This window comes from Rhinoraja longicauda, chromosome 28 (assembly GCF_053455715.1).
Source record: "Rhinoraja longicauda isolate Sanriku21f chromosome 28, sRhiLon1.1, whole genome shotgun sequence".
NCBI lineage: Eukaryota > Metazoa > Chordata > Chondrichthyes > Rajiformes > Arhynchobatidae > Rhinoraja > Rhinoraja longicauda.
Genome location: NC_135980.1, coordinates 15,283,330 through 15,303,996, shown reverse-complemented (window position 1 = coordinate 15,303,996; position 20,667 = coordinate 15,283,330). Strand labels below are relative to the sequence as shown.

The following is a 20,667-nucleotide window of genomic DNA, read 5'->3' as shown; positions in this document are numbered from 1 at the left end:
GATAGCATAAAATAGTAAAGAAAGGGGATGCATTTCTGTATCTAGTTCCTAAAGAATGGTTTGGATGTGGGAGTGAGATTGCTTCACATATATTCGACAATAGATAAATGAAGATAGCGGTACAAAATATCACAACAGTTAGTACTTTAAGATAGTTATTCCCTCACAAACCAACTATTGCATAGCAATACTGCTTTCATCTGGATAAAAATTCAGTCCGACACACATAGCAATTTGTCTGCGTGTCATTCATCGACGTCTATGTAGTTGTTGTGAAAATCTGAAAGTACCAGTAATTGTTTAATATGATCATTTTTTTCATCAGTTTTGAGCGTATATTTTTATTTTCAGAACAACCTAGCAAAACTTTAAACAAAAATGTCTTGAATTTATTTAGCATCTTTCATGTCTCGATGTTATTTCAAACACCAATCCCGACTACGGGTGTTGCCTGGATGGAGTTTGTACGTTCTCCCAGTGACTGCGTGGGTTTTCTCCGAGATCTTTGATTTCCTCCCACACTCCAAGGATGTATGGGTTTGTAGGTTGATTGGCTTGGTAGAAATCTAATTTGTCCCTAGTGTGTGTAGGATAGTGTTAATGTGTGGGGATCAATGGTCGGTGCGGACTCAGTGGGCCGAAAGGCCTGTTTCTGCGTTGTACCTCTAAACTAAACTAAACTTTGCAATGTTTTAAGTGTATAAAATCACGAGAGGAATAGATTGGGTAGATGCACAGAGTCTCTTGCCAAGAGTAGGTGAATCGAGGACCAGAGGACATAGGTTTAAGGTGAAGGGGAAAAGATTTAATAAGAATCTGAGGGGTAACTTTTTCACACAAAGTTGCCAGATGAGGTAGTTGAGGCAGGGACCATCCCAACGTTTAAGAAACAGTTAGATAGGTACATGGATAGGAAAGGTTTGGAGGGATATGGACCAAACGCAGGCAGGTCGGACTAGTGTAGCTAGGACCTGTTGGCCTGTTTCCACACTGTATTACTCTATGACTCTATGACCTTACAGGTAGATAAACTTAACACTGAATTAAGATTGAAATGTCTTCCAAATCCATTTGAGTTTGCTGTACGAGGAAAGATTCAGTAGACTAAGTATATATTGTTTAGAGTTTATTAGAATGGATGCTGATCTTATTAAAATATTCAAATTTCTTGTAGGCTTTTTCAGGATGCAAGGAGGCATTTCTCCTCACTGGGTAGTCCAGAGCCAGGGGGTCACAGACTCAGAGCAGAACACAAAGTACTGGAGGAACTCAGTGGGTCAAGCAGCATCTGGGGAACGAATGAATGGGGGATGGTTCGAGTCGGGACCCTTCCTCAGACTTCAGCACTTTATTTTCTTCAAAATACCAGCATCTTCAGCTTCTTGGGTTGTCACAGATTCAGAAAAGGGGTCACCAATTTTTGACTGAGTTGAAAATAAATTTATTCACTGACAGGATGAAGAGATCCCAGAGGCAGTGAAGGCTTGATTATGGCATACATTGACAACTGAGATTGATTAATCTGGAAATGAGAGGAAATGGGGAGAGTTGAGCAAATTAAAGTTGCAGTAAATTAGCCACATTCCTATTAAATAGTAGAGCAGTTCGAATGGTCAGATGACCTATTCTTAATTTTAATATCCCGATATGACTCAGAAGCACACACACAGACTCACATTGCAAATTATATATATGTCTATTTTCTCTCTTGATAAAACCAAAGTCTTATGTTTACCTTGTTACTTATAAAGACCTGGCACCCCAAAAGTGTTTTCTAGCAAATGAAGTAAGTTTTGCTGAAATACAGAAATCAATTTATTTTTGCCATGATCCCATGAGATCATTCATGCCAGCTGAGATAGCAAACTGCTCTGTGCTTTAACATCTCATCCACATGACAATATTTCTAACAGAACGGGACAGAACTATTTTGTTCCTGCAGGAGTGTCAGCCTAGGTTTAATGTTCAAGTCCCTAGACCCCATAGGTTTGTACCTCGGGGACAACCAAGGATGAATGGTTTATTTATTGTAATGTGACAGTTAATTGTGATACAAAGTTGTTCCAATATCTTCCAAAAGAAGTTAGTACCATAAGTGATTTATTTTAAAATACACCTTGCATAATAATCTAATATGATCCAATCAAATTGAAAAGTACTTAATATAAAGCAGCAAAGTCCCTTTTAAAAATAAAATCCCAGAGAACATTTATTTAACTATTGGGCATTTATTGCACGGTCTATTGTTACATTGTCCACCAGTACTAAAGATCAGGGGTTGCAGGACAATGATCAGTGATTGGATTGAGGTGCAGCGAATTTCTTAGTAAGGCGTTCAATCAAATTGGCTGCATAACTGTTCCTCAATTTGTTCCTAAATTAGATTTAAAAACTCAGTAAGTGATTAAGGACATGATACAGATGGTCTCAAAGCTTCTGGATTGGAGTAGATAGACAAATCTGCCAGAGCGCACATCACTGATCACTATCCTGCAGCTCCTGGAAACTCCTAAGAGATTCTACTGGTTTAAAGAATAAAAGTGTGCCTGGGGAAAGAATAGGTCCCCTTAAAGATCAGCATGGCCATCTTTATTATAACCACAAGAGATGGGGGAGATACTTAATGAAAACATCTCATCCATTTTTTAACTAAAAAGGGGATCATGAAAGCTAAAGAATTGAGGTATAGTAGTTATGATCATACATGAATCACCAAAGAGGAGGTTTCAGCAGTTTAAAAGTGCACTGAGGTGGATAAATCCCCACAGCCTGACCAAGTACATCCTTGGAATTTGTGGGAATCTAGGGAGGACATTGCAGATGACCATGCAGATATACCGCATCATCCTTAACGACAGATGAAGTTCTGGGATACTGGAGGGTAGCTAATGTTGTACCATTATTTCAGAAGGGCAGCAAGGACAAGCCAGGAAACTACAGGCCAGTAAACCTGGCATAAGTGGTGTGAAAGTTGTTAGAGGCAATTCTGATGAATAGGATTTACCAGGATTTTGATAGGCACAGACTGATTAGGGATAGTCAGCATAGCTTTGTGCATGGAAAATTGTGTCTCACAAATCTGATAGAGTTTTTGGAAGATGTCATCAAGAGGATTGAAGAGGGCAGAGCAGAGGACATTGTTTATGTGGACTTCGGCAAGAGCTTTGACAAGGTCCCACAAGGTAGGCTTGATTGGATGATTAGATTGCATGGAATCCAAGGTGAGCTAGCCAATTGGATTGAAAATTGACTTAGAGAAAGAGTCAAAGGGTAGTTGTAGAGGGTTGGTTTTCCAATTGGAGTCCTGTGACTAATGATATGTCACAGGGGTCGGTTTTGGGTCCCATGCTATTTGTTACATACATTAACGATTTGGGTGATAATGTAATTAACATTCTTATTAAATTTTCAAATGACACCAAAATATGCGGCATAGTAGACAGTGAGAAAGGTTATCTAAGTTTACAACAAGCCCAAGATCCGTTGGGAAAGTGGAACAAGTAATGGCAAATGGAATTTAACACTGATGAGTATGAGTTGTTGCTCTTTAGTATGTCAAACCAGGATAGGACTTAGATAGTAAATGATGGAGCATTGCAAATTGTTGCAAAACAAAGACTTGGGAGTATAGGTGCATGTTTCACTAAAGATTGTGAGTCAAGTGGACAGTGTGGTGAAGAAGGTGGTTAGCATATCTAATAATGCCGAGCCTGGCTTAACAAAGGGAAGAGTCTGGAGCTGTTGGGCCAAAGCAGGTTGAACAAAGATCTCACTTAACCATACAGTGTTTTGGTCAAATGATATCTGGAGTATTGTTGTCAGCTGTATCCACTAAGACCAAAGCAATCAATTAGAAACAGATGTCCAATGTTAAAGTAAAATCAAAAAGCGCTAGAAACACTCAGCAAGCTCGACAGCATCTGTGGAAAGGGAAACAGTGATAACATTTCAGGTCAAAGATCCTTTATCAAAAACAATGCCTGGAGTCCAAGGTTTGGGTTATGATATCTATGAGCTTTTTATTAATCTGAACAGAAAACATCACAGATACGATAGTTTGTGGGATGCAATAGGTTAATATCCATCAAATTACAAAGCAATATAGCTGAAATGAAACTAGTGTACTGATATCAACCATAACAAAATTGAACAGATGATTCACAGAAATGTAATATAAAGTAGAATTTTCTGATGCAAAATTTGGAATGGACTGTGCAGAATAGTGGAAATAAAATCACAGAAAAATGTAAGATTCAGCAATTCTAGGTGTGAACTGTTTATCTAAAAGGATGAGTTGCGATTTCAGGCAAGTATCTTGTGAAGAGCAAGACCTTTTGTTCTTGCTTCAGCATGATCAAACAAAAACTGCAACCACCCATTTAATAATAGTATAATTCATGTATCATTTTGAATCTTCTGATTGAAATCTGTGAGATGTAACTGGACAACCCCAATAATAACCCTTGCAGCCAGCACAATGTTCCACTGGTTACCCCTTTGTTTAAACTGATATTTTACCAAATATCACAGTCTGGCCCCAAGAAGGGAGTCCTTACATTTTAGATGTTGGGAAAGCTGTGGGGCACAACAGGGAGACCCATTATTACACCTGCAACAACACACAAGAAAATCAAATGTATTTTGTGATAAATTGATTCTGGTTTACTTTAGTAAAGGGAGAGGCTAGGACCACGACAACGGGAAGGGTACTTTACAGCTTTAAGAGTGAGGGTGGGTGTTGGGGGATTGTGTGGGGGCACTTGAGACCCTTATAATGGAAAAAATGAGACAGTAATGATTTAGGATACGAAGCTGTTCAGTTTATTGGTTCATTGCATTTTGTTTTGTGAAGAGAACATCATGCTGGGGAAGTAGGACCCTGAGACTCAGAGGGAGGGCACAAGACCGCTTTAAGAGGGGGGAGGGCCTGGGGAACCAGGAAGGGAGTGAGTTACATACGGGCTACTGGCAGATAGTAACAGTGAGAGGGAGGGAGTGAGTGTGGGTGACACATCTAACCTGGGCCTGAACACAACCAGACTCGAGACCACCAGGTACCTGCTCAGCCTTCGCTTCTACCTTACCAAGACCGCCTGAACGCCTCAGACCCGAGGTAAAATCGACGTTTAAAGCGTGTTGTGATGCGGAAATCGGCGCACCAGCCGGCTTCTCGCTACCTACTGTACTCTATACTGTACATTTGCTTACGTTTCGCCCCCCGACTGACCGTGGTGGGGGAGCGCGCAGGCGCGACGCGGCGATTGCCGGGAGCTGTAGTTCTGTGGCTACCGTACGGTTGCCTGGCAGCGCGGAGATATGGACCGCAGCCCCCACAATCCACAGCGCCGCGAGGAAGTGGTGGTCGGCTCGCATTCGACGCGGTGCAACCAAACCTATTAGCCGGCCAGGGCTGCGCGTGTGACAGGGCGATGGGCCAATGAGAAGCCAACGATCGGATTGAATGTGACGTAGGCCGCAGGAGGCGGGACAGGTCGCTAATGAAGTGTGGTTGAGTCAGCAAGAAGGCGAGCGCCTTCAAAGACCCTAATGTTAAAGGGAAGGTGGGCTTAGACTACATGGCGCTGTAACAATCGCTCAACAACGCAAGTTCCTGTACCTTTATGAGTTAAATGGCGTTAATTCTCCTTTTTTTAATGTAGTAAACAAAAACGTGGCTGATTGGTGTGTTGTTGGGCCACTTTTTTTTGCCTTCAGATGGGCAGCAATATAATGAAAGTCAAAAAAAGGAAGAAGCTTCTGGGTCTTTCTCAGCTACCCCGACGTCCTCGTGTTCACGGTCACGGTGTCATCAAATCTTGCCGATAATCTGTTCCACTTTTCATTAGCACCGTAAACGTTTGGCCCTGAATGCAGGCTATGTCCTTGTCAGCCAAGGTGACAGCTCAGGGAGGGACCAATTTTATTCCCAGATATAAATAATTACATTTATTCAAAGTATTATTTATTCAAAAAATCCCGTATTCAGGGGCTAATGTCAACTGGTCGGTGTGTGTATTGGGGTTGTCGGAAAACACCAACTAAAATGGAACCTTATGTAATAATAATTCCTTGGCTGTATAAATTTCAGGTGCAGATTAGTTCACGCTTGCCGCAGGCCAGAGAACCGTTTTGTTGAATACTTGCTTCCTGGTTTGAGATGTTGAAATTGCAGTGGTGTGGTTTGCTGACACACATGAACACATTTATGAAGAATTGATTTATAACAAAACTTTTGTGTATATTGGAAGACTTAACCAAGGGAAATTCAAGAGTTGAAATAAGACAGATTTTGGATTAAAAAAAGAGGAAAAACTAATAAATGGCACCAAATTTGTCGTATTTTCTAATTAGTATGTTTCATAGATTCCAGCAGGAACTGGTGGTGAGAAAACAAGAATAAAGCCTAAATGTATATTTTGTTTACAATGATGAGTTGAGGATTATCCACAATTATCATATTTAAAGAAGTGAAATATTTGGGAAATGGAGGGGTTTTTAAGCAGTAAGAAGAAATGATTTGAATATAGTTTGGAGTGTGTGACTATTTTGCTTGCTTTAAACTGTTAAGCAGGTTAGACATGTGTTTTTTTTTGATAGTTCATCTTTTTGGCATGAGAAAAACCCTGCTCCTTTAAGAAAGGTCTTGATAAAAAGGTTAAATCAAATGTATATTCATAGTTTCAATTCTTTAACATTTCAATTGAAGTCAAATATGAACTGGTTTAGCTTGGATGGTCGTAGTGCACTAGTATTGTTTGTGATTCCGTGGGGGGAGGGGATAATTGGGACGGAGAGGAGTTAAATATACTGCTTAACCAAAATACTAATTATATTTCAGTAACCGACTCACTCAGTCAGTCACAAGGCCATGTGGCATTTTGCATAACGTGGGCAAGATAGCGGAGTTATAACTCCTGTGAATAAACTCTGCCGGGCATTTTTGTTTATCAACTGTGTGTCGTGTAAAACTGGAACATGGATCCGCAACAAGATAATTTTACAAATGACTCTTGTAAAATTGCAAATACAATTTACCACCATCTTTCTTGGGTATGAATATTGGATTGTACTTTCACCCCGGCTTTTGCATGCCTCGTACGCCTTGCATGGTTTCTAACAGGTTGGGTTTTTTTAATATGATTTAACGCGCTCGCCCCATGGTGCACTTGCCCCCAGTTGCTGAAGTCACTTCCCACGATGACTAGTCAAACTAGTGGCTCGTTTTAGTACACATAATTTTCGCCCTCTGGTTTAGCATCTCCTTTCCCCGAAGACGTCCTTCATGACGTTCAAATCCTACCTACAGTTGCCAATGCTTCCCACCGAATCATTAATATTAGAGATGATTGTTACTCTTCAGCACTCATCACAGTAACTCGATCTGAACCGTGGTTCAATCGGGAAAAGCTGACAGCATCCTGTTTGCATGCGATAGCTGCCTGACCTTTGGCCTTGACTCCCTGACAGAAGTGGCTTCCTGCTGCATTTCTGTTGATAACTGAGCACGTTCTGTGATAAAATACTCTGCTGCCGCTGATCTTGGATACCGGCGCCAACGTGTTGCTGACGATGTAACAACGAAGGGGAGCACTGACCATACGCTGTGCCTTAAAAATAAAACTCTGCTGCCGGGTCAACCGCTTCAGGTTCTGTCAATCTTTAATGAAGCTAAACTACGATAAAGGGCAAGTAGACTTTTCTTCACGTTAAAATGTTCCACTTGAGTTCGAGTCTTCCAGTCTGTGGCCTTTGACCAGCTGAGAACTTTCTGTTTAATGACGCGCCCAAACCCACCCACAGATATAGAGATTGATACTATATGTTGTGAACATTCACAATAACTGGTCAGCAGGGAATATTGAAAGAATCTACGCTATATTGCAATAGGGGAGTTGATATTTGAGCAAAAAATGTCTACAAGTCTGTACTCTGGTGTGTTATATAGAGTTTACATTTTCAATCATCTGACAGAAACATGCAGGCTTTGAAACACAGCTCATTGACCTGGAAGTGGGATGCAGTAGCAAAATATTTGGTATTAGCAGTAAAGTATGGCTCTTTTAATAATCATTATTCCAAAATTTAGACATCAGTTTTGCAGAATTTTACAAGCGAAGACATTGCCAGTAGTTGATCTTAAGTAGTGTTGTAATATCACTGCCCCTGTATTTAAATGAATAGTTTTTTTTAAATTTAAGGATAACATTAACATTTTCAATAAGCTCCAGAAACTGCTACACAGAGCATTAAATACAAATTTATTGCTTACTTTATCAGCAGTAAAATCCACTCGGACTGAAGCCGGTATTTAGAAATAAGTAAGTTGAATAGAAATAATTTCACACATGGGTCATCTTAGTCTCACAACTTGGATTGCAATCCTTCAATGACAATTTCATATTTATAAAGGGCCTTTTTTATGTAATAAAACATTCCAAGATCCTTCAAAGGAGTCTGGTCAAACAACAGAAATATAAGGTAGACACAAGGGTCTACAGCTGCTGGTTTACAAAAAAAGATAATAAACAGATAAAGTGCTGGAGTAACTCGACGAATCAAAGCATCTCTGGAGGATATGAAGACGCAACATTTCAGGTTGGAACCCTTCTTCAAACTGATTGTAGTAGGGGGAGAACGTTGGAAGAAAGGGGGGGGCAGTGCACTTCTCCCCCTCTTCCAGCTTTTTCCTCACTACTGCAATCAGTCGGAATAATAGTCTCGACCCATAACATCACCTATTAATGTCCTCCAGAGATTCTACCAGGCCTACTGAGTTAGTCCAGCATTTTGTGCATTTTTTTAAAAGGCTGGTCACCAAAATGTGGTCAAAGAGGTCAGTTTCACGGCGCATCCTAAGAGAAGAAACGTATGTAGGGATTTTAGAGAAATTCCAAAGCATTGGTTCTGAACTGAAAAATCTGGAGTCTATTTTGGATAAAGGAAGTTGGGATTGCATAAAATTACAGGGCCTGATTTAAAACAGGCTATCTTAAAATTGACTATTTCAGATGGAGGCATATTATTAATGTTACCCTGGTTGAGAGGAATCCTTCCTAGGTTTTGCATAAATACATTTCTTGGAATATTCCAAAAAGCTTCATTTGCAACAAAATATTGTTGAATGTATGACTTGTATCAGACCATTTCCACTAATGGTGCCTAAAACCTTCAAAAATGCCAAATTGCTGCTAAGTGCCATAAATCAATAAATCTTGAAAAAATCCTGACTTAATTTTGACTTAAGGATAGCGGAGTCGGGGGTATGGGGAGAAGGCAGGAACGGGGTACTGATTGAGAATGATCAGCCATGATCACATTGAATGGTGGTGCTGGCTCGAAGGGCCGAATGGCCTCCTCCTGTCTATTGTCTATTGAATAAATGTAAACATATTTTGCATTAAACAATCTTAGCTGAATCCCTTGGATTATCTTTGGAATATTCCACAATGGTAACTGATTTGTGCAGTCTGTTTGTTTAGAATCACTATCCAGGTTAACCCTGATTTTTAACCACGTGCCTTCATTCAAGATGAAGAAAAAAATCATTAAGATCCAATTGAATGGCATCAGTTATTCTCAACATCATTAGTAGATGTCCATATTAAATGCTAACTGATGCGCTACAATGTTGTGTTGAGAACTATATTCTGTCCTCTGTATCTTCCCCTTTGCTCTATCTATTGTATTTGGTTTGACTTGATTGTATTTATGTATAGTATATCTGATCTGTTTAGATAGCATGCAAAACAAAGCTTTTCACAGTACCCCCGGTATTAATAAACAGTGACAGTAATAAACCTAAACATATACTTTCAGGCTGGAAATAATATAAGAAGTGTGAGAGAAACCAGGATGCACAAATTAGAAGTTATTCAAAAGGATCTATTAGCGTGCCTCAGGTTTAAAAGATGTATTTACCTTTCCAGACCAACCTTTTGAATGTTGAGCAGATGCTGACAGGCACGTGCAATTGTGTGTAGGAAAGAACTGCAGATTCAGGTTTAAATCGAAGGTAGACACAAAATGCTGGAGTAACTCAGTGGGTTTCTCCAGAAATGCTGCCTGTCCCGCTGAGTTACTCCAGCATTTTGTGTCTACATGTAATAATGTTATTGGCTCTTCATTTATTTGAGAGCAAAGAGGTACAGTTTAGGTACAGGCCATTCCTCCACCGTCCATGCCATGTATCAATTGCTCATTTTCATAAATCCTAAACTGATTCATTTTTTTTATTGTCTGCACATTCCCATTAATTCTACCATTCGCCTTCACACAAGGGTCGATTTGCAGTGGCCAGCTAATCCAATCAACTCACAAATGTTTAGTAGCATTTTTTTAGCATTGGGAAACATCTATTCTATGTCTTATAACAAAAATGGATACAAGAATGGATCGACTGGGCTTATATTCACTGGAATTTAGAAGGATGAGGGGATCTTATAGAAGCATCTAACATTATTAAGGGATTGGATAGGCTAGATGCAAAAAAAATGTTCCCCTTGTTGGAGTCCAGAACCAGGGGTCAGAGTTTAAGAATAATGGGTAGGCCATTTAGGACAGATGAGGAAAAACCTGTTCACCCAGAGAGTTGTGAATCTGTGGAATTCTCTGCCACAGAAAGCAGTGGAGGACAATTCACTGGATGTATTCTAGAGAGAGTTGGATATACATTGCCCTCCATAATGTTTGGGTCAAAGACCCATCATTTATTTATTTGCCTCTGTCCTCCACAATTTGAGATTTGTAATAGAAAAGAAATCACATGTGGTTAAAGTGCACATTGTCAAATTGTATTAAAGGGTATTTTTATACATTTTGGTTTCACAATGTAGAAATTACAGCTATGTTTATACATAGTCCCTCCATTTCAGGGCACCATAATGTTTGGGACACATGGCTTCACAGGTGTTTGTAATTGCTCAGGTTTGTTTAAATGCCTCATTAATGCATGTATAAGAGAGCTCTCAGCACCTAGTCTTTCCTCCGGTCTTTTCATTGCCTTTGGAAACTTTTATTGCTGTTTATCAACATGAAGACCAAGTTGTGCCAATGAAAGTTAAGAAGCTATTATGAGACTGAGAAACATGGATAAAACTGTTAGAGACATCAGCCAAACCTTAGGCTTAAAAAAAATCAACTGTTTGGAACATCATTAAGAAGAAAGAGAGCACGGGTGAGCTTACTAATCGCAAAAGGACTGGCAGGCCAAGGAAGACCTCCACAGCTGATGACAGAAGAATTCTCTCCATAATAAAGAAAAATCCCCAAACACCTGTCCGACAGATCAGAAACACTCTTCAGGAGTCATGTGTGGATTTGTCAATGCCATCAAATGCCTTCTGGAAATCTTAAGTCTGATACTTTCACTGGTTCCCCTTTATCAATAGTTTGTTACGTCTTCAAAGAATTCCTAAAATTATTCAATCATGATTTATTTTTCATAAACCAATGTTGACTGTCTAATGACCTTAAGTTTTTTCTAAGTACTGTGTTAGAAAACCTTTCAATACGTATGTTACAGGGAAAATTGCTTTTATTATTTTGTAACCTCTAACTTTGCTAATTTATTCATAGATTTGTACTCTCTATTCCTTGTTATTATCGATGGTTTATCAATTCCCATATAAATAACATTTGTTCTAGCCAATGATTTGCTTTCCTTAACCAAGGATTCTATTGTTTTCTTACCATGAATGTAAAGATGATGGTGGGTCTGTATTTCCCAAGGCACATTCTGTGTCCTTAAATTTAATTTTAAATTGGCTCCCTGCCAGTCGGCTGGTGCCTCATCTTTTTCTAAAAAAATATTACATGTGTGTAGCAGTGCCTCTATTGTCTCCCTTCAATTCTTGTAAAAATCATGATTCAAGTCCATCCGGACCAGTGGTTTTATCCATTTTAAATCTGATTAGACCTATTTAATATTTCCCCATCTACTTTAAATATAGTAATTTCAATACTGTATTAACATTAAGCAATGTCACGTCCACCTGTTCTTTCTCCCCATATAAACAAGCAAAATTATTTATTTTCTGCCATTTCCCTATTGAAAAGGTTAAATGCGAATGAGACACGAAGTTCATTGGTGAACCAGGTGCCAACTTATCTCAGTCAATAAAAAAGGAATAATGGATCAGTAACATGATATGGGACAGCATATCATACTGTGTTCGATTATTTGTGTATGGAAAGTTAATTTAGCAGAGCATTGGATAGTTGAGTCTCGAGGTGACAGATAGCGGTAGCGCAGCGGTAGAGTTGCTGCTTTACAGCGAATGCAGCGCCGGAGACTCAGGTTCGATCCTGACTATGGGTGCTGCACTGTAAGGAGTTTGTACGTTCTCCCCGTGACCTGCGTGGGTTTACTCCGAGATCTTCGGTTTCCTCCCACACTCCAAAGGCGTACAGGTATGTAGGTTAATTGGCTGGGTAAATGTAAAAATTGTCCCTAGTGGGTGTAGGATAGTGTTAATGTACAGGGATCACTGGGCGGCACGGACTTGGAGGGCCGAAAAGGCCTGTTTCCGGCTGTATGTATATGATATGATATGATATGATAATAGTGAACATTTTCAATGGGGCTGGGGTTGAGGAGGATTGAATTGAATAAATTTTATTGGCCAAGTATGTAAACATACAAGGAATTTGCCTTGGTGCTTGCTCGCAAGTAACAACATGACAAACAGTAAACAATTAAGAATAAAACATAAAACATTAAGAATAAAACATTATAGTTTAAACATGTGAATGAAATAAAATACCAGAGCAAAAGGAGGCTACAGGCTTTTGGTTATTGAGTAGAGCTACTGCTTGTGGAAAAAAGCTGTTTTTATGTCTGGCCGTGACGGCTTTGACAGTCTGGAGTCGCCTTCCAGAGGGAAGTGCTTCAAAGAGTTTGTGGCCAGGGAGAGGGGGATCAGAGATCACCTTACCCGCTCGCTTCCTGGCCCTTGCAGTGTACTGTACGTCAATGGGAGGGAAGGTTGCAGCCTTGCATGCTAAAGATTTTGCTGAAGATTCTATGGTATTGGATGATGAAATGTGGTTGAATAAAGTGTTGATATTTGACAATGAATGGGGAGGAGATTAAAGCAGTGGTAACGTTATCAAAATTGTGGTTGAGGCCAAATATTAGTCTTCCTAATACTTAATTGGAAGAAAAGGTGACTCCAATGACCAGTCTGACTGGCTCGAAACATTGGGTGAGTTGAAGCTGTTGAGCATGAACCAATGATTGAATGAGATGCCAGTCGGCAGCATAAAGTGGAAGCTGAGGGTGTATCATTAGAGAATATTTTGGATAACGATGTTTGGATGGGAATGGAAGTAGCAAGCTATTGCCTGATGAATTACTGCCTGCTTTTATGTAAGAATGGAACCAAGTAATGGCAGTCCCCCTGAACACAGTGGCGGAGGGAATGGTGCAAAATATTGAAGAGCGGAAATAAGAAATACAGCATCGAAATCAAAGATTGGGCTGTTAGTTAAATCAACTTGGCAAAGAATGAAGCTACCACTGACTTGTGGGAAAGATTATGTAGGTTTCAGTTTGTGTTAGGCCGGGAAGGGATATTTGGACATCAACTGTCTGGAAATGAAGTTAAGATTACAGCAGGTGAGGTCTCATAGGCTAATCGGGTTTCATTTCAAAACACGGAGCTTAAGTTGTCCGATTTAAATCTTGGAAAGAATATAAGTGGTTGGAAGATATTATGAAAATTAATACTGATGTTTTAAAAAAACATAGCATTTTTGGTTAACTAAGTGATGTGGAGTATAGTAAATGCAAAAAGCCAATTATTCAAGGTAAATCTTTATGTTCTGCCCAAAGAAGGAATTATGCTAATGTCGGGTATTGAGTCATTCTACCAATGTTCCATCATTATTAGGTCCTGTCTTCGAATGTCCACTGGAAATCACAATGCATATTGTCTGCATTCCCCAAAAATGGAGTGTTCCACTAAATGTTATGTACTTTTATTTTAGCCTTAGCAACAAGCAGCTGTAGCTTGTCCGTAGGTATAAGCTGAGCACCATGGGGATTATAGTTGGTATGCCTCAGATCTAGCCCCTGTGCAGCTATCAGTAGAATCATGAAAATTACAATTAGCAAATATTTCCATTTTTGAGATGTTATTATTGAGAAATTGGCCTTGTGGTTAATTGTAATGTTTTGTGTAGGATTACGCTACGCAGATTCAATTGCTAGCCAGCAGTGAGTGATATATCCCATCTAGAGCACTGCACTTGGCTGCAGTGACCCAGGACTGAGATGGGGATAAAATGCATTCAAGCACCCATGGAAGCACTATGCATGATTAACATCCAATATAAAGACTGATGAACAAAAGCAAAGCACGGCAGCTCCCATTTCCCACCCCCTACCAACTTTGCCACAATTGTGGAAGGTATAGAAATAATTTAAGTTAACCAATGTCAGATAAAATGATCCACATATCTTGTTTCTTGGAGAGAAAAAAAACAGATGAGTTAACCTTTCTCCTGTAACTCCTGTGGAAATCGGACAACCTGCCAAAAGAAACCTGATTTTCCAATGAATTGAATGAAATATGCCTGGAAAGACTGATGTACATAAAAACAAAGATGATGATTTGAGAGTTAAGAGGAATGCAACATGAAATGGAAGTCAGGGCTAAGAATTGACTTTCAATAACATTGTAGCAGTCTTCCTTGAGAATGTGGCACTGATTATCTTTTATGAAGAGCCAAATGTATAGAGATTTGTTAATGATTCGAAATTTAAGGTATACCATTTTCCCAAAACTAGTAGCAGCAATAGTAGTAGCTGGGAAAGAAATGATACAAAATGTTAACCCTGGTCCTGCAAAATAACAGATACTAAGAAAATACCAAAGCATTTTATTTCTCAAAATTTGTCAATCTAACGCCTTTATGTGGATTAGCGCTATTTTGGGATACTGATAGGTTTTATGTAATAATTGCAAAAAATCACACAGTTTTATATTCATATACATTTTAGATACTGGGTAAACAATGCTGTATGACCCTGACCTGTGTTTTGAAAATTGCCATCTTTGCACTTGACAAATCACTTAATTCTGAATATGTCGAGAAAGTTTGAGCATTGTTCTACATCAACAGTAGAATGATAGATTTTGGATTACCTATAGATAAGCTCCTGTCCGAGTGAAACAATATATTGTCTCCATGTTGCAGTGAGTTATGTAACAGCATTCTTAAAATCTTTCATGCCATTCATCATAAAATTTATTTCATTTTTTAAGTTAAGTATAAATTAATGCTTCCTTGTACTTAAAACTGTTCTTGAGATAACTGAAGGTCATTGCTAAGACAATGAGAGAAACCAAGTCTTTTGTAATTTAGAAATAATAATAATTAATCTCTGATCCTGAATTCATTCTATACATCTTTCTAGTTACACCAGATATCTGGGCTAATTTAAGAGTCAATGATTACAGAGTCATGATAGTGTTCTACAAATTTGATTAATAATTGTATGGTTATGTCCTATAAATCTTTTCAGTCAACTATAATTGCTACTTACCTTTTTAAGAGTATTATTTTCTCAGAGTCTTATTTTCATGAAACACAACACTGATGTGAGGTGTATCCATGTATTTACAAGGGTAGAAGAATTGAAATTAAGAAAAAAAAAGTTGTGTGTGAGATGGAATAGATGGCGCAAATGGATTGAAACCATAAGTGTCTGATGCACCACATTTACAAAAGATAAATATCATCAAAATCATCAAATGTCAAAACACCACAAAAATCATCAAATGTCAAAACACCACAATCTATGCAAGTCTCACGTGTCTGGCTGAATTAGTGGCTCCTATTCATTTTAGCACAATCTAACCTTTCAACTATAATGGTGAAATAAGCATTGTTTAAGCACAACCAAGTCACCCTTCAGAAGATCTGTGGTCAGAGCTCCTGTCAGGGATTAATCCATTAAAGGACTATTATTAAAAGGCTGATTTCTCATTTCTTTCTTTCCCCTCTGTTGTTAATGGGACTGGAATCAGTTCCATTTGGAAAGAGAGAGCACCCATCTTTACAATTTCTGTAGTCGTTATTCGGGTTGCTTGGCATCAAGCACAGATGAGCTAGAATGTTCTTTTGGAACGATCCAAACCATATTATTTGATAGGGTTCCCAAACTTCTAAACTCTGCTTCAGACACAAACGCAGGTTGATCAGTAGCAAGCAATATTTATATGTTGGGTGCAATTTTGTTGCCTTCCTGTTAGGTTGAACAGATAATGCTCAAACCTTCACTTATTCAACAATTGCTAACATTTGTTATAGGGAAGAAGCAAGTGAGTGTGGCCAATTGAATTGCTAGCTCAGTGATGGGCTGAATGGCCTCCCTGTGCTATGTAATTCAATATCTAAATGTAAGACTATCAGACCACTTGTAGAAACAGTTAGCACGACTATCCTACTTATGGCCTAGGGAAGTACCTTTAACGTTTGATAATCATTAACAAGAATTTGAGCTACATTTTTTCTCCACTAATATTTCTGTTCTTGCAGCCTCTTATGAAGGGTCTGCAGTCTGTATATGGATATCCCTATCCCGAGTGGCCTATTCACTTAATGTATTAGAAATAACTTGCTGTAAAGAATTAGCTACCCTCTTTTAAAAGCGTGTAGGAAAATAACTGCAGCTGCTGGTACAAATTGAAGGTATCACAAAGTGCTGGAGTAACTCAGCAGATCAGGCAGCATCTAGGAGAGAGGGAATGGGTGACGTTTCGGGTCGAGACGGATCGAGAATGGGTCTGAAGAAGGGTCTCGACCCGAAACGTCACCATTCCCTCTCTCCTAGATACTGCCTGACCTGCTGAGTTACTCCAGCACTTTGTGATACCTTCTCTTTTAAAAGCGGATTAGTCCAATGCCCTTTCCTCTTCAACCTTAAAAGGGAAACAATTGATGTATAATCTTTGTTAAAAGATCACGCTGCTTCTTTTGAAGTAGTTACTCACAAGCTAGACTGGTCTTCAAATTCAGTTGCAGAAGGCATTTGAAATGTATTGATATAACAGATTGGATAAAAATTCAGTTGAAGCCCTCTGTGCCCTTGTGGGTAAATGTGTAATTAAAAACCCCAGATGCTATGTGGGGGATGGGTGGTCTCCAATTATTCTGGACAAATTCTATCCCTCAACCAACACTTAAAAGCTATGATCATCTCTTCGCTATTTATGGGACACTGCTTTGTGACAAGCAGCTGATTTGTTATACAAGTTGCAAGAATGAACTGAGGTTGACTGGAATCAATTATTATTTTTCTTATTCATTCATAACATGGCCAGCAATGCCCATTTAATTTAATTCCCATCCCCAGTTCTTCTTTATGAAAGTGATTGACAGCTGTTTACTTAATCCTATATAGGCTTTATTGGTGAAGGTTCTCCCAAAGTGCTTTTATTGTAGGGCATTTCAGGATTTTGAATCTGTGGTGAAAGAACAGTGCCCTAGATTATAAGAACTGCGTGAGGGAGGTACTGTCAAAGGTGCAACTTGTAATCACAGTATAAAAGTAGTGGATGACAGAGTTAACGATGTTTCATCGTAGATGCTATTCAGCTCCTTAAGTGATGCTGGAGCTTCACTCCGTTTGGACAACAGTTGCAGTCATGAAATGATGAGACATCTATCGCTTTCCTGACTGGTGCCTTCAATTAGTTGTGTGGCCTTGGAAGTCATTAGGTGGTTCTTCACCACAGGATATCCTGGCCAGATCAGATAGCCACAGTGTTAATGTGCTCGGTCAAAGGGGAGCACTGTCATAATGGTTGTTGTGACGGAGCGGCAGGGTATAGTTATGTGAATAGCAAGGCCATTGAATGCCAAGAGGCGGTAGTTACGTTTGCTTGTTGGAAAAGCTTGGCACACAAGACATGAATTATGCTTGTCTCTTATCAACCTGCATTGTGTCTGAAGCAGGGTCTTAAAAGTTTGGGAAGAATGATTTTGCAAACCTAAGGCTTAAACTTGCTGCTCATTGACCCTGCATTCTCATATGACAGTAATAATTCTATAAAGTATACGTCGCCAGATTCAGTCTTTTTTTAGATTCTGATTAATAGAAAGTAGGAGATATTTCATAGATGTACAATATCTCTCTTGCACAGGTTCTCTGGTAGCTGAGTCATCTATAACTCCTTCCTCCTCATCATTCATAAATATTAAGTTGATCTTTCGTACAGTGGACCAGTTCTTGTTAAACTGTTGTGGATGAGATGGAATCAGAATTTAAAATGTCACAAGACAGCAGATCCTGATTTTGGGTGTGAATCATTGCTGACTTTATTTGAAAAATCAAAAAAGTCTACAATTTTTTTTTGTCTTATGTGGAAAATGTCTATCCAATTTTTTTTTGGTAACAGGCCATGCAATTGCACAAATCTATAAATGCCAATAGCAAATAAGCTGCATCTGATAAAACTGATTACTTTGGATGTTCTCACTGCTGTAAATTTCCAAAGTCAACCTTTGTTCTAGAATAGGCCACCCCCCCAATGTTTTGAATACTTCCATTTGGCCTGAACTTGCTGCCACCTATAAAGTCATAGAAAAGCAAATATATTTCTCACCACAGGAATAAGTCTGCAGACCCAACAAACCCATTCCTTTTTGATATTACAAGATGCTACCCGCCTGACGATGCTTCGACTTGCGATATTTCGACTTTGCGATGTTGCAAACGGCAGCGACCCATAGCGAGCCGCTGCTCGATTCCGGCCACGTGATCAGGTGTATTAAATGCATTTCAACGGATTATATTTTCGGTTTACGATGGGTTTTTCGGAATAAGTCGAGGAGCACACGCAGTGTATTGCTCAGTCCACTCTCAGTGCCAAAGTACACCCTCTTGCCTCTTCAATCCATTTGAGGTACTTACTTTAAGTTCATGACTTTGGAGTCTCGCTGCACAAGCCCTTATTGTGCATCTTTAATCCAAGACAAGACTCAAAATATTTTAATTGTTCAGCTTTCTACAGAAATGGATATAAAAGAGAGTGACAGTTTTTGAAGAATAGAGGATCCCAACCATACTGCATGTCAATCACTCAATTTCCATAGAATGTCCCAGGTGGTAGAATAGGAAAAACATATACTGGCAAAAAGCTGCTGAGTGGCATCATCTCTCTCACCATATATCATAGTATCCTTTTGTTTTTATTTGCCCTTGCAGTTCATACAACTTGCTTGGAAGCAATTGCTTTCTGATGAATGGCTAGTTTTTTTTGTCTCTTTGTTTTCCCCCAAGTATTTTGCAAGTCTTGTTTTTGGTTTGAACAGATGAGAAAGCCTTGAGGACAGTGTCTAGTGGCTCTAGACATGAGGAAAGATGAAAGATAACAAGACCATTTTTTAAAAATCCACAGCAACTAGGGTCAGACAATATATGTAGGCTTATTCATGGCCGTCTTGTCCTCGTAATAAATTTTGACAATTTAAAATGCAGATAACTAATATTTATTTTCCAATTTATAATTTCGCTACCCAGAAAAGTTAGTTTCAAATTATAGGGCTTTTAATTAAGAACATCCAACAGTCAATTGGAGTAATCATTACCAGCCAGTGGTCACTGTATGATGATGTCACTGTTGGCTGACAGCATCTGAGTTAATTAAAGAGCTCTTATTTTACTTTAAGCAATGAATAGATGTTATACCGAACATGCTCCATTTAATTACTACTGAAAGGTTGTTTTTATGGAGTCTCCCAACTTTTTATAAAAGACAAAAATGCCCGATGTTGATAGCAGCAATTTCCCTGTGTGACATCAGCTGTTGGATCTTCATAAACATTCTTCGTTTTGGAACTTGATGCTATGTGGACAAAATGATTTGCAGCTGGTAGCTGTTTAATGCAGGGGCATTCTGCATGTGCGGAATACAAGCTTACATTTTATCTTTTTATGCAAAGCTTGAGCATTTAGATTCAAATTTTTTATTTGAGGAATTAAGGTTCTCATTTATGTGACACACGGTGCTGGAGTAACTCAGCGGGTCAGGCAGCATTTCTGGAGAACATCTTCTCCAGACCTGCTGCCTGACCATCCATGTTCTCCAGAGATGCTGCCTGACCCACTGAGTTACTCAAACACTTTGTGTCCTTTTGTGTTTTAACCAGCATCTGCACTTTTTGTTTCTCATTTGTGGGAAATGGACCAGTACATGATAGAGCGTACAGTCCACAGATGTGGTGCACGTTGAAGGAGTAATGATTATTAGGTGATGAATAGGCTGCTGATTATGTGGACGTTCTATTCCTGGATAGATGATTTATTAATGTTGTTACCCGTTGCTTCCACTTGAATGGAGAGTATTCTATGGGTTAATCAGCAATTTGAATGTTTTAGAACTGTGAATCGGGCGATGAGTTTGGTGGGTGACCATTTGTCTTTTGGACCTTAAGCAGCAATTAAAGTCTTTGTTTGGCTTAGCTGAGCCAGGGTCAAACCTCCACCAGCTTATGCAGAGCACCAATTGACCAACTACCTCAAGCTCTCATGTTTTTCAGTTAGTATGGAAAAGTAATTTCCCACCTTTCTTAGCTTTATATTTTGTTCAAATAGCTCAGTGCTTGCCAACTGTATGCTTGGTGCATGTTGCCAAGGATTTTTTATAGACATTGATATAA

General features: G+C 39.1%; 1 protein-coding gene across 1 annotated transcript in view; it reads left to right on the top strand.

Annotated features, from left to right (window-relative positions):
- The first annotated feature begins 4,995 nt into the window (after positions 1-4,995).
- LOC144607134 (zinc finger and BTB domain-containing protein 7A-like) overlaps positions 4,996-20,667 on the top strand; it is a 133,992-nt gene continuing 118,320 nt past the window's right edge. The window contains exon 1 of the mRNA XM_078423756.1: positions 4,996-5,113. The gene's annotated coding sequence lies outside the window, so the exon portion shown is untranslated. The remainder of the gene's footprint in view (positions 5,114-20,667) is intronic.